We start from the raw sequence: 21,706 nt of genomic DNA, 5'->3' as shown, positions 1-21,706 counted from the left end.
ACATGGAAAAATAAATATAACACATATGAGATCAATGCCAAGTTATTTCTTGGTATGTGGGAACCAATAACCACTGGAGGATTGAGGAAAATCTTTCGCTTGCATGAATGAAGTGATCTTTAGAGCGAGTCTTGAAATTGGGCATAAAAACCTATAGATGTGGATCTAGGAGTTCTAAGAATTAGAGGTACTTACTCCTGTGACAGTCCACTGCTTGAGCCATATGAAATATTGCCCATGAAGATGCAGAGTGAAAGCAGTCTGTTATTTATTCAAACAAGGGCAGGGTTATGCAGTACCTCTTGGAAGCAAACCAGTTAGCTGCCTGTTCCTCTCTTGTGCCATAGTTTGATTTGATTGCCCTTTTCTCATTATCATTAGGATAATTAGCTGTTCTTCAAATTCTAAGTTGGCCAAGTCCCATGTCGACCTCTGCTGTCTGTGCTGTCCCTAGAAAATTGTTGGCACTCAGTGAGTACTTGGAGCCCCAAGTTACAAATGACCGTAGACTTCGGTATTTCTGCTCTGACTCTGGATACTCAGGGTGAAATTTTTATTGGTTGCTGAGTAGCCAATCAGAATGCACTTGGAGCCTGGGACTTAAGCCAGATTTTTTCCCCTTTATGTAACATTGGAAAATAAATGACTTACCTAATACCATAAGGGAAAATCTGACATTCCTGTTATATGTTTCACAGGAGGAGGTGTTGGAGCATCCAAGCTAAGGCTATAAATATCAGACTTAATGAGAGAGGCCTCCTGGATAACTAAATACATCCATTTTATTGGCTTGTCATACATCAGCTTAATATGAATCTAGTCCACATTATATTGAAGGCAGAACTCCATCTGACTTGTAGTGGTGCCTTCTTTGAAAGATATGAATAAGCCCCATGTCCGGTTAAGTTGTGATGATACCTTTGGAAATCCCAGTACATTAATCCAATAATATATCTAAGACCTGTGGTTTCACTGTATGAGAACAGAACCTTTAGTAATCTGTGTCACTTCTATCACTGTTTTTCATGCTAAAGTCTCCAACACTGCACACATAGTGTGTGTGCATCAGTGTTTTTGTTCTTATCCAGTTTGAATGACAATAATGCCTTTTTAAATATAAGACTCATAGTCTGACTTGGTACTGATATAGAAGAAAGAATTTTTAAGTTGATTTTTTTTGCAAGGTAGTGGGGTTAAGTGACTTGCCCAAGGTCACACAACTAGGTAATTATTAGGTGTCTGAATCTGGATTTGAATTCAGGTCCTCTAGACTACAGGGTTGGTGCTCTATCCACTGTGCCACCTAAGCTACCTTCAAGAAAAACATTTTTGCATTGGTTATGAGCTTTGGTTTTCAAGCTTGAAGGTCTGAGAGATGAGTGAGATCACTGAAAAAAGTCATCAGTTTTAATGCATCAGATTGTAGTGACAGGCTCATGTTTAGCTGGGAAAATGGATTATTTTCTCTGTAGCTAATTATAATCTCCTTTGAGAGGAAAATGCTTCTAATGAAAAAGCTGTGACATTTGCTGTCATGAATTTTTGAGGGCAGCACTGTAAAGGTTTATTATATCCTATGTGTTTATTTCCAACAGCAGTCATCAGATGAACAGTGGACAATAAATAACGGTAATTCGTTTAGAGGTGGGCCTGTCCCCAGAAAGAGAAGTGGATAGCATCATGCAATTGAAGTAGGGAAGACCTGGGTTTAATACTAGTTATGGGACCTTGAGCAAGTCACTTAATCACTTAACTTCTCTTAACCTCAGTTTCCCTTTTTTGTACCATGAAGATTATAATAGCACCTTTTTTCACAAGATTGTTGTAAGGATGAAATAAGATGATTTGTAAAGTGCTTACAAACATTAAATAGGTAAATGTTAGCTTTTATAAACTTAAAGTTTTTTCTATAACTTTTTTTTTAGTTTTTTTGCAAGGCAATGGGGTTAAGTGGCTTGCCCAAGGCCACACAGCTAGGTAATTATTAACTGTCTGAGGCTGGATTTGAACCCAGGTACTCCTGACTCCAGGGCCAGTGCTCTATCCACTATGCAACCTAGCTGCCCCTTTCTATAACTTTTTAAAGTAAAATACAAAAGATTAGTTAGCTGTTCAGCATAAGAAATAGGAAAAAGTTATAGAATAAGATTTGAAAAATCCTTCTGGTTAATGTGGTAAAATGATAGATCCTGTAGCAGCCTATGCCTCCCACAAACATCCCACCAAACATCTTAAAAGGTCTCTATTGGAGTAATGATCAAGAAGACCAAAGAGAAAAATTGAATTGGCTTCTTCTTCCAGAAGTTTGGAGAAGACTCTAAGGGAAATGGAAACTCACAAAAGTTCCATTAAATTAGGCGTGAAGCCCAAGGGTGATTTGAATGGAGGACATGGGGAACAAGAAGTCAGGCCCTAAAGCCATCAAGATTTATGGACTTGGTCTGTTGGAGCAGGTGTGTGTATGTGTGTGTGTGTGTGTGTGTGTGTGTGTGTGTGTACAGGCACGCGTGTGTGTTTGTGTGTTATGTATGTGTGTGAATGAGTGCATGTGTGTGTGTTTGTGAGTGTGTGTGTGTGTGTATCTGTGTGTGAGTGAGTGTGTGTATGGGGGTGAGGTTGGGAGGGTTACAGAGTCATTTCACAGTAGATTATTGCAAGGACAGAGGACCTGACAGTGGGAATCTCAGAGCACTCAGATCCCCAGCAAAAGAGGACCAGCTTAATCACTTGGTGTTTATGGGGTGGGTGGGGGTTAGGCAGAGAGGGTACCAAGAACCTTGATACCAGTGTAATCTCTGACATCATTTGGGACCTGCCAGAACTGTAGCAGAGAATGGATCTAAATCCCAGTTGGAAATTTTGCAAGAAGATAGAGACAGACTGGAACCAACCCCTTTATTGGGATACCAACAAGGGATTATAGCAAAAGGCCTAATCCCTGTAGATATCCCCCAAGACTCTCCTAGAACAGCAACAAGAACATCCAGGTTACAAAGAATATAGAATCAAACAGAAATGTGGGAGGGGAGGCCTGAGCACAATGTCTTGTTTCTTTTCTTTTCTTTTTTTTTTTGGCAGGGCAATGGGGTTAAGTGGCTTGCCCAAGGTCACACATCTAGGTAATATGTATCTGGGGTAGAATTTGAACTCAAGTCTTCCTGACTCCAGGGCCTCTGCTCTATACACTGCGCCACCTAGCTGCCCCAACATTTATCTTTTTCCTTTCTTTTTTTTCCCCCCCGAGCACAAAGTCTCAATCCAGAAATGAGACTAGGAATAAAAATAAAGAAAGCTAACAACAATGGAGAAATATTTGGGGCTATCAGAAATCCAAGGGGTAACCGCCCCCCAAATATCGACTCCACAACAAAAAGAAGCAGAGCATGACACCTTGTCAACAAGAATCCAAGACTGGATAGAGAAATGATATAAGTAGAACTATTAAGGGGAAAAAAAAGAAAACTTCCAACATAAGGTGGAGACCTTCCCCAAGATGTAGCATCCTTGAAAAAAATAGAATGGAATAAACAGAAATAGATGATTATGTGAGGCAACAAGAAATTTTATAATAAAGTCAAACTTAATAAAAACTAATTAGCAATTAATTAAAAATTACAAGAACACGTGAGATATTTACTATTTAAAACAATGGACCTAGAAAGGTAGCTGAGAAGAGATAATTTAAGAATTGTTAAGACTCCCAAGAATTAGTGTAGCAGAAAGCTGGTCTTAAAACCAGGAAGACATAGATTTAAGTTCTATCTCTGCCATATCTTTCCTGGGCAAGTCACTTTAACTTTCAATGCTCTAAGAAACTCTTTAAGAGAAAAAGTCCAGAGGAAGTGCTGACTTGTATTTTTTATTCATTATTTTATTATAATTATTTTATTATTTTATTTTATTTTATTCATCTGAAGTGTCTTCCCAGTAAAATCATGGGTTCAATTCTGATTTCTTAATTTCTTTTTTTTTTGATTTATTAATTGCTAATTGTCTTTTCTTAATTCTCATTCTTTTTGACCTCTCTGCAAACTCTGACACTGTTGAGCATCCTCCTCTTCTAAGTACTCTCTTCTCTCTGGATTTTTATCACACCACCTTCTTCAGGTTATCCTTCTGACCATTACTCAGTCTCCTTTGCTTGCTTTTCCTCTATATCAAATATGCTAGCTGTAGATATCCCTCAAGACTCTCTTCAGACTTTTTGCTATCTCTATACTATTTGAGTTGGTGATCTTATCAACTACCATGGATTCAATTATGTTTGTACAGATGATTCCCAGACCTACTTATACAATCCTGACCTCTGGTCTTATATCTCCAGCGGCCTATTGGACATCTTGAACTGGATAGCTCATAGACATCTTAAACTCAACACATTCTAAATTTAACTCATTGTCTTCTGTCCTGTCACCTCCTTCTTTGTAACTTCCCTACTACTAAGGTAGATTCTATCATCCTCCCAGTCAGTCAAATTTACAACCTAAGTGGCATCCTTGATTCTTCAATGTCTTTCACTACCCCTCTCCAAATCCTGTTGATTCTCCTTTATAGCATCTCTCATTTATGACCCCTTCTCTCCTCCAACATTGCACCATTCCTGATACTGGTCCTCATTGCCTCATAATTGGACTATTGTAATAGTCTGATGATTGGTCTCCCTGACTCATATTCTTCCCCTTCCTCCCTATGCCCACATTAGTTCAGTCTTCCACTTTCACATGATCTCCCTAAATTACAGATTTGACCACATCCCCTCTCCTCTGATTCAATATATTCCAAACAGCTCCCTATTACCTACAGAAGCAAATAGAAAGCACTTTATTTGGTTTACTCTTCAAGTTTTTCTGGAAGACTAGAAGACATTTTACTCCCCTCCATTAGTACAGGTATCATCACTCCAATTCCTGACTCATGGGGCCTTACTTGTCCTCTGTACTCAGAACTCTGCCTCTTCTCATTTTTGCTTCCTGGCTTCCCTGCATCTAAAGTCCTACTTTCTGTAAAAAACTTTTCCTAGTCCTCCTTAATCTTAGTTACTTCCCACTCTTATTTAGCCTGAATATATACCTTGTTTGTCCGTAGTTATTTATATATTGTTTCCCCATTAAATGTGAGCTTCCCCCTCTTTTTTGCATTCTCAGTACATAGCATAGTACCTGGGACATAATAGGTGCTTAATAATTCTTGTTGTTGATTTTTCCAGTGGATTATTTTGTTTTATTTTGGTTTTAGAAATAGATAAAAAAGAAACAGAAAAAGGAATAATCTAAGGAAGAAATGGAGATGAGAGGGAGGAAATAATTCTTATAATAATTCTTATAAATGGGTTATTCAAGATTACACGAAAATGGAGGTGGGAGAAAAAAAGATATCTTATGAACTTCTCTTTTATCTGAACCAAACAATATGAGTCAAACTTACAAAGAGTTTCATGTAGAAATACATTAAATTTAATAGTAAGTAGATGGGGTCAAAGAGAGACAGGGAAGGTTTTCTTAAGAAGATAAAATAAGGAAGGAAATGACAAACTAAATCTACTTCAACTTTAGAGGGTGGAACATAAATAGGGGTACTGAAAAGAAATCACAAAAGTATAAAAGAATCTGGATATAAGGTGAATAAAAGAGAGGCAGAAGAAGGGAATCAGAGTTCTTTAGTCATAGATAACTAGTATTGATCACATTTTAAAAAATTATCAACTTCTTATTCTGTGTAAGATAAATGGAAGAAAAAGTATAATATATGTTGGAAGAGAAAATGCAACTAATGATCATAATGATGAATATGACTGATTATGAATAAATATTAATATTAATGTGAATTCAAGAATAAAGATGGAATCAAATTATGGGTTAAAAAGTGGAATGCAACAATATGTTGTTGACTAGAAACACAGTTGAAATATGAAGTTTTTCAAAGGGTTAAAATGAGAAATTGGAGCAGAATTCATTATGCCTTATAAGAATCCAAAAAAAAGCAGGTCTGGCAATCATAATCTCTGATGAACAATAAAAATGGACATGTTTAAGAGAAATAAGTCAGGAAATTACATTATATTTAAAGTCACCATTGACAATGAAATAAAATCAATTACTAAATGTATATATGTACTGAATGGTATACTAAATACTTGAAGGAAAGTGAATCAAATTACGGTGAGCAATAGAAAGTAAAATTATAATAATTGGCGACTTTAATGTGACCTTCAGAACTTGGTCAGTCTAAACAACAACAAAAAGATAAACAAGAAAGAAATTAATGATTTAAATACAATTTTAGAAAAAGAGATATATCTCTGGCACTTATTGAATTGAGGTAGAAAGGAATATAGATATACCTCAGACTTTAAAAAATTGATCATGTCTTGGACATAAAAAGTCAAAACTCAGAAAAGCAGAAATATTAATTATATCCTTTTTTGACTACAGCAATAATTATAATTAATAAAGAGCCTTTGAGGGAACAAATTCAAGATGGCATACTGCGAGGAAATATTAGAGTAGCTCTCCCACATCAAGCAATTCTGATGGGGAAAGTAAAAAAGGAGTCATTTTTCCAGTTCAGTAAAACTTAGGGATATTGAGAGAGGTCTACAGACACTGAGGATGGGAACTGATAAGAGACCACAGTACCACAGTGAATATGAATATATATATATATTTATATGCATATATATATATGTATATAGCATGTTTCGTCATCTAGGGACTGAGAAAGGGCCAAGATGGGTACCAGAAAGAAATCCCAGGGGATCCCCAAATAATACAATGTACTCAGCACAGGAATGGTACCATTTGGCACCATATAGTACCGAACCACAAATCCAGAGTGGAGAGAAGTAGTAAAGAGAATTGACTGTAGCAAATGGAACCTGTATAGACTTAATACCAGGAGCAGAGCACAGCTCCCCAGGTCAAAGGACAAATCAACAGTTCAGTTTCTCTGAACCAGGAGAGTCTCCCATTTGTACAATAGTGATTGAGTCAAACAACAGTCTGCAAAAACTTTCAATTAGAAATAAGCCAATAGACTCAAACCTGGGTCAGGAACTTGCATAACTCAGACCAGGAGTGGAATTAAGAGACAGCGCTAGATTACACTATTCTGGACCACAAAGCTTTTAGGTTCCTCAGCCAGACCTGTGAAAATGGTATGAGGATGTAAGAGTTTAGAATTCTAACCCCATCTCTCAATCTCAAGAAATGTACAGAGCTAAGCACTAAAATAAAATCCAAAGTTAAGAAATATACTGGAAGAATGAACTAAGAAGGGAAAAAGACCATTAAAAAGCTATTATGATGACAAGCAAGTTCAAGAAACAAACATAGAAGACAAGAAGAATTTCATAAGATCAACAAGACTTGGTCAAGTATCCAACAAAAATTCCTACAAAAGTTAAAGGAAGGGGGTGGCTAGGTGGTGCAGTGGACAGAGCACCAGCCCTGGAGTCAGGAGTACCTGAGTTCAAATCTGACCAAAGACACTTAATAATCACCTAAGTGCATGACACTTAACCCCATGGTCTTGCAAAAAAAAAAATGAATGGGGAGAGGCAAAAACTAGAGAAGAAAGATATGAAAATTGTACTAATAGTTCAGCAAAAGAGATAAGAAGCCTTCCAAAAGAAAATAACTCCTTGAAAATTAGAATTTGCCCAAATAGAAGATAATGATTCTTTGAGACATCAAAAAATAATATAATAAAGTAAGAGAAAATTAAAGGAAAATGTGCAATTAACATGGAAAACAAAAAGAGAAATACTATAAGAAACATTAGGTTATATGAAAGTCACAAACAAACAACAAAAAGAACTTAGACTTTATTTTTGAAGAAATCACAAAAGAAAATTATACACAAATTATAGAACCATAGGGTAAAGTAGAAATTGAAAGAATCTACAGGATACCTACTGTAAGAAATTTTAAATTGAAAACTTGGAATATTCTATCCATTAGCTAGTGCTCCCAGGTCAAGCAAAAATTGCTGTTAGAAAAAAAGAACAGAAGAGAGAAATCATAATTAGGATCATACAAGATTTAGCAGCCACCACTTTATAGAAGTGAAAAATTTGGAATACAAATATTCCAGAAGACAAATGTTCTAGGCTTATAATCCAGCACAACTAAGTACAATCCTATAAGGGTAAAAATAGATCTTTAATGAAATAAATTACTTTCAAGTAATCCTTATAAAAAGACTAGGGTTGAGTAGATATTTTGAAATGCAAACACAGGAGAAGCATAAAAAGGCAAATATGAGTGATAAATCATAAGAGACTAAACAAGGTTAAATAGTTTACCTTCTTATATATAGAGAGATGATTCATGTAATCTCTCAGAACTTTAGGAATCATGGAGAAAATCTAATTAGATAGAGACTTGTTTTTATTTTAAAATTTTTTTTAAAGTAAGAATAAGTGAATATTTCCTTAAAATGATAAATAGTACCTATTTAAGACCAAGAATTAGCATTATCTATATAGGAAAATATTAAAGGTCTCTTCTATGAGACTAGAATTAAATCAAGAATAGCCATTATCATCACTATTTTTGATACAGTTTTAGAAATTATAGCAATAAGATAAAAAAAGAAATTGAGAGGGTAGGCATAAAAATATAAGAAACAAAAGCATTATTTTATGCAGGTGATAGTCAAAAATTATTGAACCAATAATTTGCAAAAATTTCAGGATATAAAATAAATTTGGTACTGGTTTAAAAAATTGATCAAGGAAACAAAGTATGAAAGAGACATAGAAGCAATTGAAAATAATAGCATAATATTTGATGAATCCAAGGACATCAACTATTAGGGCAAAAACTTACCATTTGACAAAAATTCCTTGGAGAAAAAGAAATCTATTTGGGAAAAATTAGACTTAGGTCAATATCTTACACCATATACCATAATTGGCTCTAAATTGGTATATGACCTAGATATAAAATGTTATAACATAATATAATCAGAGGAGAAAAAGAGATTATTCTCAATTATGATTATGGGAAGAATTTTGACCAATAAGGGTGTAAAGATCTTCATAAAAGGTAAAATAGACTATTTTCATTACATAAAATTGAAAAGACCTAATACAAGCAAAATTAAAACAATGAGAATTTTCCTAACTCAGAAAAATCTTCATAGCAAAGGTCTCTCATAAAGATGTAATATTCAAGATATAAATGTTATTGATAAAAGTATATAAGGACAGGAATCATAAATAGATAAGTGATAGAAATTTAATGTATAAACATTCTCAAAAGAAAAATGCAAGTTATCAACAATCACATTATTAATGATCCAATTCAATAAAGATAAAAGAAATTATGATAATTTTGAGGTTCTATGTTATTCTCATCCAGCTGGCAAATGATATAACAAGAGAATTATAGATGCATGGGATTTGGAAGACCAACTTAAACTCCGACTAGTCATATATATCTCTAAAAAAATCAAAGACAGAAGGAAAGGGTCTATATGTATGAAAATATACAAAATGTATTGATAGTAGACCTGGAAACAAAATATGTGCACTCAACTGGGAAAATGATTTAACAAATTATGGTATAGAAATGTGCTAAAATGCTGGTGTTCCATAACAAATGGTTTCAGAGAACCTGGAAAGACTTATATGAAGTGAGACAATGAAATGATTAGAACTATAAAATAATTTATATAATTACAATAATGTAAAGAAAAACGACTTCCTTAAATTTTATAAGTCTGATTAATGCTGTAGTCATTCAGGACTATGGAAGACTGATAAATCTTCCCACCATTTTACAGGGAAATGTTATAGCTATGATCCCCCATTTACCAGCCGAAGTTACTGGAGACAAACAGGGTCACACAGTAGTAAGCTTCTGAGGCCGAATTTGATCTTAGGTCTTCCTGAGTTCAAGACCAGCATTCTATGTACTACCTCAGAAAAGAACTTTTATTTAAGGAGTTTGAAGGGGAACTGATAATTTTTTGGGGGAAAGAGTCAGGAATAATAATAACGGTTGGTTGATTGGTTGGCTCTTATCCTTTGTTATCGAAGAAGACCAAAATGACATCACTATGTTTGAGACAAATTATAGTGTGTTTGATTGTGGCTAACTAGATCAATATGATCTCAGAATCTTCTACCATATATTGGGTACAAATAGTCAATGTGAACATCTGGGAGTAGGTACTCTAAACTTATAAATGTCATGTTTCCTTTGAGTTGCTTCAAATCTGCCTTCCTCATAGGGTGCAGCACCTTCACTGATTAGGGCATGCCATACTAGGTGGTCCTGTGCCAGTGTCTCACATGTTGTACAATCAATTCTAAAGTTCTTCAATGAGATCCTCAGGGTGTCCCAGTATTGCTTCTTCTGACCCCCTTGAGTGCTTGCCCTGTATGAGTTCTCCATAAAATAGCTTTTTGGCAAGCATATGTCTGGCAATCTAATGTCCAGTCCATCATAGTTGCACTCTCTGTAGTAATGTTGGAATGCTAGACAGTTTATTTTTATTTATTTATTTAGGTTTTTGCAAGGCAATGGGGTTAAGTGGCTTGCCCAAGGCCACACAGATAGGTAATTATTAAGTGTCTGAGGCCGGATTTGAACTCAGGTACTCTTGACTCCAGGGCCGGTGCTCTAACCACTGTGAAACCTAGCCTCCTATGCTAGTCAGTTTAGCTTGAGAAAGGACCTCACTGTCTGGTGTCCTCTCCTGCCAGGTGATCTTCAGAATCTTCCCAAGACAATTTAAATGAAGACAATTCAATTTTCTGACATGGCTCTGGTAGACTGTCCAGGTTTCATAGGCATATAGCAATGAGGTCAGCACAATGGCTCTGTAGACCTTCAGTTTGGTAGTCAGTCTAATACTTCTCTCCCACACTTTCTTTTGGAGCTCTGGCAATGTGAGTGTCAACCTCATTGTCAATGTATACCTCCTTGGAAAGGACACTGCCAAGGTAGGAGTCCACAGTACTCAAAACTTCTCTATTTGCTATAATCAATGGTTCCACATATAGATGGTGTGGTGCTCGCTGATGAAGCACCAGTGTTTTCTTGGTGTTCATTGTTAGACCAAAATTAGCCCAAGCAGCAGAGAATTGATCCATATTTTATTGCATCTCAACTTCAGAGGTTGCATTGAGTGCACAATCATCTGCAAACAGAGGATCATGAACCAACATGTTAATCCTCAGTGAAGGTGTTTGATAACATGGCTGAAAACATGTTAAAAAGTATGGAGCAAGGACACATCCTTGTTTTATTCCATTGATGACTGGGAAATCTTGAGAGCACCATCCACTCTCCAGAACCTGGGCATGCATGCCATCATAAAATTTATGTATAATACTGATGAACTTCTCTGGGCAACCAAATTTTGACATAATTTCCCATAAACTGACATTATCAAATGCCTTGGTCAGATCTACAAATGTCGTTTTCAGATCTCTGTTCTGTTCACGGAATTTTTCCTGGAGTTGTTGGGCAGCAAACACCATATCGACTGTTCCTCTACCCTTTCTGAAGTCACACTGCCTCTCAGGAAGATGACTAATTCCAGATGAAGGATCAGCCTATCAAGAATACTCTGGGGGTGGCTAGGTGGCGTAGTAGATAGAGCACCATCCCTGGAATCAGGAGTACCTGAGTTCAAATCCGGCCTCAAACACTTAATAATTACCTAGCTGTGGCCTTGGGCAAGCCACTTAACCCCATTGCCTTGCAAAAACTTAAAAAAAAAAAAGAATACTCTGGCAAGAATCTTACCAGCAATGACTAAAAGAGAAATACCCTTGTGATTGTCACAGGACAGTCTATTCCCTTTACCTTCATAGAGGTAGACAATGGAGGCATCCTTGAGTTCTTGGGGTATAAACTCTTCATGCCATAACCTGGAAAATTTCAGTCATATTTGGAAGAGCAATAGACCCCTCACCTTCTAGATCTCAACTGGAATAGAATCAGCACCAGGTGCTTTGACACTTGAAATGAGTCTTAAGGCACTCAAAACCTCTTCTTCAGTTGGAATTTCAGCTAGGGACTGATTGACTTCAACTTGAGGTAAATGGTCAATGACTTCTGCAATGATTGATCATGGTCTGTTAAGAACACTATGGAGGTGTTCAGCCCATCTCTCTAAGATCATGTCCCTATCATTATTCAATGTGACTCCATCAGCACTGAGTGGTTGAGATGTGCCATATGTCTTTGGCCCATAATAATCTTCAGGGCATTATAAAAGCATTTTGACTTTTTACTGTCAGCATAAAATTGAATTTCATCTGCCTTCTTACTGAGCATCATTCTAAGTTTTGCTTGGACTTTACTTTTGATGGAATTAAATGCTGCCTTCTTAGAAATGGATGAACTGTCCTACTGGTAAACTCTGTGGAGTTCTTGTTTTTTCATTTAGCAATTTCTCTATGTACCAATCATTTCCATCAAACCAGGCTTGGTATTCTGGCCCAGATGAGTAAATGCAGTACACCAGATCTCTGAAAGTTGCCCACTCCTTTTCTGCTCCACTGTTACCAACTGTGTGTTGCCTCAGTTTTCCCTCCAAATAAACAGTTCCTGCTCAGAGAGACACTCTAATCTCTTGACATTAATTCTTCTAGTATTCATTTTGCCTTGGGACCACTGTTTTGGTTGAATATGAATATTTAGCTTAGAGAGGATGAGTCTGTGATCAGTCCAGCACTCTTCACCACGCATTGCCCTGTCTGTCTCTTCTCCTTACAATCACATAGTCTAGGGGCGGCTAGGTGATGCAGTGGATAGAACACTGGTGCTGGAGTCAGGAGTACCTGAATTCAAATCCAGCCTCAGATACTTAATAATTACCTAGCTGTGTGGCCTTGGGCAAGCCACTTAACCCCATTTGCCTTGCAAAATCCTAAAAAAACCAACCAAACAATCACATAGTCTATTAGATGCCAATGTTTGTTACAAGGATGTATCCAGGAAATTTTATTGCCATTTAGGTAAACAGATAATGTTTGTGATGAGATCATGAAATGCACCCCTACCAAGGTCTCCCTGTCATGTTTGGAAATCTGAGCCTATTCTAGCATTAAAGTCACCCAGAATTATGAACTTGTCCTCTTTTGGTACATTGATGATAAGGATCTCCAGGTCTTCATAAAATTTTTCTTTAACATTATTGATGTTTATCATAGTGGGAGCATAAGGCACTGATGATGTTAGCATGAAGTTTTCCTGGAAGTGGCAATCTCATTGTCAGGAGCCTATCATTCACATTCACATTCACAGATTGGTTTTGATAGCAAAACTTAGCCCAGCTTCAGGGCATTCTCTTTCAATTGCAACTGTTCCAGCAAAACATATATCTAGCTCTGACTTCAGTAAGCTGGCCTTCATTTGCCAGTCTTATTTCAACTCAGGGCTGCTATTTGGATATCAAACTGCTGAGTTCTATTGCAACAAGAGCTGTTCGTCTTTCAGATCTAATTGGATCTTGTGCTGTCTAAGAGTGGGTGCCTGTTCCATGCACTGATGGTGAGTGGAATCTTCTTTGAAGAAGTATTTGTAGATTTTTTTTGTGTCTTGACCATACTGTAGGATTACCTGCCTACTGCAGTAATCAGGTCAGGGTTGGGTAAGCAGACAATTTTTAGGGCACTTTTTCTAGCCCCTTACTCTCATCAGGAGGTGAACAGTGTGATCCTTAAAAAGGCTTCTTGGTCATCCACGGGGCTGCTGAATCTTGCTGATGCTTTCAGTGGAGAAATGACATTATGAACCTGAGTGTAGGGTTGTGACTATACCTCCTGGTGTAGCTGTACCTGCTGCTTCATCACTTGCCTGTAGCCTGTTTCTTGGGTTTGGTTCTGTCCGGCAAAGAATTGCAACTCAGACTCAGGAATGCAGGTTTTGGAAAGAAAAATAGAGATTTTTTTAAAAGGAAGGTGCAACATATTAAGAAAGTGATAGAAAAGTTAAAAAGTTTAAAGAGAAGACCACATGGATTACTGATTGAATTGGCCAGGTCAGATGGCCAGGGTCCAGTAGGAGGTTGGGAGGTAAAAAGGGTCAAGCCCCTCCCTCCTTCTCCTTAAATTCTTTCCCAGAATCCATGGGAGGGGGTGGTGACCTGGGAATGACCCAAGTCCCTCACTGGAGATTTTGCCTTTTGGGGAGGGGTCTCTTTTTGGGTCATCTTCCAGGGCCTTTGTGTGCTTCTTGGCTGCCTACCAGAAAAACAATGCAATCCAAATAAAGGCATAGAAGGACAAGGAAAATTCCCTTTACAATGCAAACAAAAGATTTACAAAGTTTGTCTACAACTGATCTCATCACTCCCATGCCCACGTTTCTCTGCATCAAGAGGACTTTGAGGAGTGATTATAAACAATGTGTGTAAATTGTATTTGAGTGAGGTAGAGCTGCTTCACTCTCTCTTCTAAAGTCATCATGATCCAGAACAGCAAGACAGTGTCAAGACAATTGATGATGTCTCTGACCTTGGTGTCTCCGAAGTCTAATCAAGCCCTAAGCACTCCACAGCCCCGTGCTTCAGTTGGTTTCATGGCTGTTGGAACAAATTGTTCTCCTCCTCTCAGTCCATCAGTGGAAGACTTCACATGTTTGGAGTAGACACCGCCCCCCCCCCCCCAACTACTCACTAATGAGCTTGAGACTCCCTTGGTTACCCGCAACCTGGTTTAGCCCATCTGCCCCAAGAGTTTACTGGAGTGTGACTGCTATGCATGCTACAGCTTCTTGGAGACATAGTTGAGAGTTAGGTGGCTCAGGTGGACATCATAGATGGAAAGCAGCCCTGAAGAGGGCTCCGCAGCCCTCACACCAAGGTACTAGTATTCCTTGAACACACCCTACACCCTTATACCTAACTAATAATATTAATGATAAGGAAAAAGAAGAAAACAGAGAGAGGAACATCAATGAAGCTTTTAAAAATTCAAAGAGAGCAGAAGGAAATTCAAAAGGGGACTTAGAAAAGCATGGAAGCATTATGCTTAAACAAATACATACTTGAAAGCATAACATAAACAAAACACTTTAAAACAAAACATAAAACATAACAAAAAATGAACAAAAAAGAACTTCTTGGTTTCATATATAGTTATTTTTTCTGTTCGTTGTATATGAAATGTTCATGTTTGTTGATTAAAAAAAATTACTCTACCTTTAGAGGAAAAAGAGATGGTAGAAAATAAAATGGACAGACTTTGAGAGATAGGAGAGAATAGAAGGCCCTAACCTTCTCTACTCTATGGGGTCACAAAGAGTTGGACAGAATTTAACAATTGGACAAGAACAAAAAAATCACATAGATCTTGATTAAAATTTTTCCATTATTAATAACTTAATTTTTTTGTCTTTCTATTCTTAGCAAAAGTCTTGGCAATCTCTCATCCTCGGGTTTACCTATATCTCTTTCTGCTCCTTCCATCTGCTTTTCCTGCTTTACAAACTTCCTTTTTAACTAAAACCTTGCTCTAGTGACTGGAACTACTTTGATGCTCTCTGGGTTCAGTTGTCTGATGAAAGCTTATCACTGAAGCTAATTACTTGCTTACTCAAATTACACTAGCTCAGCCCTTATCTGTTTCTCAGTCCTAGACAATTCTATCTCTAGGGAAGCTACTTGGTACTCTCACAGTATGTTCAGAAAAAAATATCGTTATCCTTTCTATTGTAGGGACTAAGCAATACACATAACCCCCAATGCATGGAGTTGATTAGTGATGCAGCAATGACTCCAATGCAGGAGAATTTACTTGGGCAATTATGACTCACAACTCTCTTTCTTCCCTTCATCATATTTGTCTTCCATCTTCATGGAATAGCTGAGTATTACACTTTAAATTTCTTGAGGTTCTTTTTTTTTTTTGTAGACATTAGAACACATTTCCTAGAGGATATTTGTTATTATTTTTAAAAAGATTTATTGATGCTTTCTGTTTTTACATCACAGTTATTTCTGAATTTGTGCCCTACCTCCTCCCACAGAACTGAATTCCCCCTTGTAATGAAGAAAAACGTTAACCAAACAAATAGAGGATCTAGTCCTGTCCCTGTGATCTCCTCAATCTCTGCTGAGAAATTCCCTGGTTTAGAGCTGAAAACTTCAGTAAATAGAAAATGCTTAACAATCAGCTCTCTAAGAAAAATGTGTATACCTGATACTTTTTTTTAAAGGCAATTGAGTTTAAGTGACTTGCCCAGATCACACAACTAAGTGACTGATGCCAGATTTGAACTCATATTCTCTTGACTCCAGAACTGATCTCTATCCACTCTGCCATCTTAGCTGCCTATGACTTGCTTTTAAATTTAATCTACATTAATAACATTTTGTCCATCTCTTTTGTAAGTCTAGACAATCAGTAAAACAGTATATCAAACTCTGATTTGGAGCATTTCCAAATTTCCAGGGTTTAAATGCTTTCATTGAAAATTTAAAAATCTACCAGCTGGCTCCAGAATACTTTGGCTTGGATAAATATTCAAAGTCATCTAGTCAAACCCTTTCATTTTACAGATAAGGAAACTAAGGCCCAGTGAAGTTAAGGATTTACCCAAAGTCATGCACTTGTACGTGACTGAACATGGATTTGAATTTAAATATCAAAACTTCACATTCTTCCCTTTTTTATTGTAACATTCTGCCCATTGCCTCAAAAATCCATAATACAGATGAAGAAACTCAGGTCTATAGAGGTACAAATGACAGTCATAAGGTCAGACAGCTAATCAATGGCAATTCCATCCACTTGACAATTTTATTGAGGCCTACTCCCATCTATGACTGCTTTAGGATATTGGTTGTAACCTTTATAACTTTACTTTCTGCTTTCATTACATATTAAGTTCCTAGGCACTTTTCTGAAATTAGTACATATAGCCACCAGATAAAGATGGGTGACATTTTATTACAAGCGCTGAATATCAGATTACCAAATGTGAATTTTCTATATTAAAAAATTTCTTTCTTAAAATACTTAAGATGATTCTTATAAAGTCTTCTACCAACATCCTATTCCAGTATTCGATAAAAATGTGGCAGTACCCTTGGGTTCCCTCTAAAATAGAGGGTCTTAATCTAGGATCCAAGGACTTCTGAGAAAACTTTATAGAAAGAACTCTATAGATAGAGCCCAAGGCAATCTTCATAATCCTCTCCTTATTGTTAAAGCATGATTGATTCAGGGGCAGTCAAAATGGTAAAATGAGAGTTAGCATTTTTGCTTAGCTCTCCCTCTACAAATACCTAGAAAATGTTACAGACTGAATTCTGAATGAGGAAGTCAAAAAAAAGTCAAAGTGAATCATTGTTACAGCCCAAGATAGCTCAGAAAGATAGATGAAATGGTCTGTAGACACTGGGTTAGGGAATGACCAGGAGCAGGGCATGGTAGCAACAGAGGACTGGGAATATTTTGACACTTAGGGATATAAAGAGAACTGAGATGAAACACCAAGACTGAAAGAGATCCCAGGGGAACCTTGAACTTGTACTGGGAGCAAGAATCGGTACCAACCATTACAAAGTTTCACATCATAGATCCAGGTAGGAAAGTAATAACTATAATCAAACCCAAGGACATAGCTATGGTTAAACTGTATTATTATATGGGCAGATGGTATATGTAACTACTCAGATCTTTATCATCACCAGAGTTCTTAGAGGTGTTTAATTAGATGGAGAGCCTGGGTGTGTTTGGATGATCTCATGAGAAGAATGGAAGGGTGGGAAAGAGAATATATTTGGGGAGAAGGGGAAGGGAAAGTAAGAAAAGGAGAAATTATCTCAAATAAATGGGATTCTCAAGGAAAATTTATACAATGGAGGGAACTGTGGAGGAGGGGGATGACATTTGAATTTCATTCTCATCTGAACTGGTTCAAGGTAGGGAAGAATTCATGCATGTGTGTGCGCACATACACACACACACAAAATTGGATAGAGAAATTTATGATACACAACAGGAAAGTAGAGGAGGAAAGTGGTTGTTTTCTTTTTTAAAAAAAGAATAAGGGTGGAGAATAAGGAGGAGGTATATTAAAGAAGACTGTGGTTGTAAGCAAAACAGATTCTTTAAGAGTGGCTGAGGTAAGAGAAGAATAAGTAGAAGAGAATATGATGGAGGAGCAATACTATGAATGTGAATAGGATGAACTCATCCATAAAACAGAAGATGGTATAAAAGATTACAAACCAGTATCCAATAATATATTGTTTTATAAGAAGCACATTTGAAACAGAAAGATATACAGATAGTTAAAATAAGGACTAGAACAGAATTTATTGTTTCAGTGGAAGTAAAAAAGGCAGGAGTAGTGATCATGATCTCAGAATCATATACAGTCATAATGACTTTGGTCATATGGAACCCAAGAGTTGTCAAGCAACCAATTCTGCTGTCCTAAGATAGCTGCAGAAGCTACCAAAGAGTGCAAAAATTGTGTCAAATATGTACAAAAAACAACATAACCAACTTATACTGCATATTTAGAGAACATTAAGTGCCAATAAGCCTTTGCTTGGAACATTCTTGCATTGACTTTCCAGAACTTTAAAATTTTCAGAATATTTCATATATTATCTTATTTGAGGTTTACACCCTTGCGATATGGGTGCTATTGTTACCCCCATTTTACAGATGCAGAAATTGAGGGTGGGGGCAGTCAGGTGGTATAGTGGATAGAGCACTGACTCTGGAGTCAAAAGGACCTGAGTTCAAATTTGACCTCAGACACATATTAGTCGGGTGACCCTGGGCAAGTCACTTAACCCTAATTGCTGAAAGAAAGAAATAAACTGAAACTGAAAGAGGTTAAGTTCCTTGTCAGAATTATACAGCTAATAAATAAGAGCAGGATTAGATTAGGTCCCTTTAACTCCAAGTTTAGGGACTGACTTCTCTGACTTTCACATATGGGGTGTGTGTGTGTGTGTGTGTGTGTGTGTATGAATATAGAAATTCAGTATACAAGTATTAAATACAAAGTTGTTGTTAAATACAGGAGGTTTGGAATGAAAGGCACTTACAGTTAGAGGAATCAAGAAAGGTTTCATGTAGAAGTGGATGTTCGAACTGCATCTTGACAGAAGAGGCAAAGCTGAGCAGGGCATAAGAACAACCAGATAACCAGCATTTCAAACCAGCAAATGATTTTTAAAAAGTCTTTTGTTTTTAACAGTTTGGCCTCTTTCTAGGTTTTACTAGTTTATTATGTTGTACATTTATAAAGTAAATAATATAATCGCTCTTCTTCCCAGTCTGCCCTTCATGGTTCTGGCCAAATGTGCAGGTGCTACTCTATAATTTAGCTCCAGGGGGAAGTTTTTTCCCTTTCAAGGAAGAAGAGATGGGATCAACATATAATCTTAGGTTTGTAAGAGGGGAAGAATATATGAAGAATGCAGGGAAGAAAACTTGGTATATGGTGTATGAATTTTCTGCTAAAGAAAGAAATGTGGGAGGCAAGGTCTTTGAAACCATCTGGCTCTCCATCAGAAAGTGTAGGAGATTGGGCAGCAAATAGCTAAGGTCCTGTAGTTAGTGCTAAGGACTAGGATTAAAATGTAAGAATCATTGCAACTTGTGAAACCACAATCCTTTCCATCTGTTTCTGTTACATCACCCTTTTGCCCTCTAACCTAACAGCTCCACCTTACAAGTTCCTTTTCATTGCTTTGTTAAAAGCATATTATTTGGGAAATTTTGTTTTGTTAGTGTCTGAACTTTGCCTTGACTATCATTTACTAGTCCCCTTTTGTTTTAAATGAAAATAAAGAGAAAAATCAGCCAAACCAAACAATACATCCAAAAAAATAAATCCAACAACATACCTAATGTTCCAAAAATCATGCATCTACTGCCTCTGCAAAAGAATGTGGAGATGTGTATCATCATATCTTTTTTGGAGTTTGTGTTTGGTCTTTGTAATTTTACCCCATTCTTTTTTTTATTGTTTTGTGGTTGTTATTTAATCCATTTAAATTGTTGTAGCCAATCCGGACAGTGTTTTCTTGATCCTACTACATCAGTATGTCTGTCCATGCTTCTCTATATTGATCATATTCATCATTTCTTACAGCACAATAATATTACATTTATTCATGTGCCACAGTGAAAAATACATTTTTAAAATACTTAAGGTATTATCATGAATTGGAGAGGGAGATCTATAAAGGTAAAACCCTGGAGTCATTCTTCAGTAGGTATCTTTTAGTAAGCTATCTGGGAAACATGGGGAAATGGGAAAGTGGGAACCCAATAGAAAGTGCCATCTGGCTGGTTCTTGGGCTAGCAGAAAAGTGAGGCATAGTCATTGGTCTGGTTTCATAGGTACCAGGGATACATGACAAAGTTCCCAGAAGCAGCAGCCTGACACAAAGGATTATAGACTCTTAGAGTCTACAGGCATCTATTTTGTTCTCAAGATACCCCTATCAAAATGTAAATATTCCTAGGAAGACCCACATCATAAATACCTTTTCTGAAAAGTTCTTTAATTATCTGATATCTTATCAGGATTATCAGGAATGGGACAAGGAATGGGTTGTAGTGACTGGAAGAAGTCAGGAGTATTGGCAAGGGGAAAAAAGAGGTAAAAATCTTCTCTTATATATTAAAAATAAAATGAGAAATTTTTAAAAGAAGAAAAGAGACAAGAAGGATGTTAAAGAAGGAAAGAAAATACTTTCTAATTTTGCCCAAGGAAAGCCCAGTAGGGAATAAAATAATGGATACCATCCATAAAGAAAATCAAAGAGATGGCCCATGTAATAAATGGAGAAATCATGATGGTGAAAGAATTTCTAAAGAAAGAGTAGAACTGTTCCTTCTCAGTGATGAGGCTACCATTCAAGACAATGGTGATCATAGCTACTTAGACTGGAGCCTGCAATCACAAATACTTCATAGAGTATTATTCTAAGAAAAGCAAAAGTACTTCTTCCATCTTTGCGGGGGGGGACTATGGGTGTATAGCATTGATCATATTTTTCTAATGTGATTGTTAATCTTGCCGAACTCCTTAAAATTTATACTTATTATTAAAAGAAATGACTCTGTAGCCATCGCTTCTCAGAGGTATCCTCCATTCCATCCATATCCCTCAACAGACAACACTGGAGAAGTCAAGCATTTCTGAAATCACTGAAGTACCACCCTTGCCACCCCACCCTGTATCCTATCCTATCCCCTTCTCACAGAAAGATCATCATTTGCAAAATGAAGAAACAAAGGATAAAAGTACCAGAATGATTTATCTAATGTCATTTAGTAGTAAGTGACAAAGAATTCAAACTCATTCTTGGAATTTAGAGACAGTTTTCTAGACCTGCTGTAACATACAGTCTCATCATTTGCTATATCATTACAGTGAAATGCTTTTGGAAAGACTATAAGTTGATGTACCTCAAAGATTTTCTTTTTCCCCGCTTAATTTAGGTGTAATTATAGTGGGATACTTGTCTTTCTTCTCCCTCCATTAAAGGTGTTTCTATTCCTCACATGTCCTTTCCAGTCTGCTTCTGATCTCTACATTACTCACTTTCCCAGAATGCAAGAAATACTACTAGATGGTCCCTCAAGGGAAATGACTTATTGGTCCAGGGGCATGTTTCCCTTCAGAGAGACAGATAGATGAGGCAAAAATAGGTAATAGACATATAGACATATAGATAGATAAGACAGACAGACAAAGAGCAGACA

At 36.8% G+C, this 21,706-nt stretch overlaps 1 long non-coding RNA gene across 2 annotated transcripts in view; it reads right to left on the bottom strand.

Annotated features, from left to right (window-relative positions):
- Nucleotides 1-251: 251 nt before the first annotated feature.
- LOC141521313 (uncharacterized) overlaps nt 252-21,706 on the bottom strand; it is a 65,574-nt gene continuing 44,119 nt past the window's right edge. The window contains exons 4-5 of one of the 2 annotated variants that reach the window (XR_012477895.1): nt 19,033-19,103; nt 252-450 (exon numbers count right to left, since the gene is read on the bottom strand). This is a non-coding gene — a long non-coding RNA (uncharacterized LOC141521313). The remainder of the gene's footprint in view (nt 451-19,032; nt 19,104-21,706) is intronic. The other variant, XR_012477896.1, reaches the window with a different exon arrangement.

Source organism: Macrotis lagotis, chromosome 1, assembly GCF_037893015.1.
Source record: "Macrotis lagotis isolate mMagLag1 chromosome 1, bilby.v1.9.chrom.fasta, whole genome shotgun sequence".
Lineage (NCBI taxonomy): Eukaryota > Metazoa > Chordata > Mammalia > Peramelemorphia > Peramelidae > Macrotis > Macrotis lagotis.
This window is presented reverse-complemented; position numbering and strand designations above follow the sequence as displayed.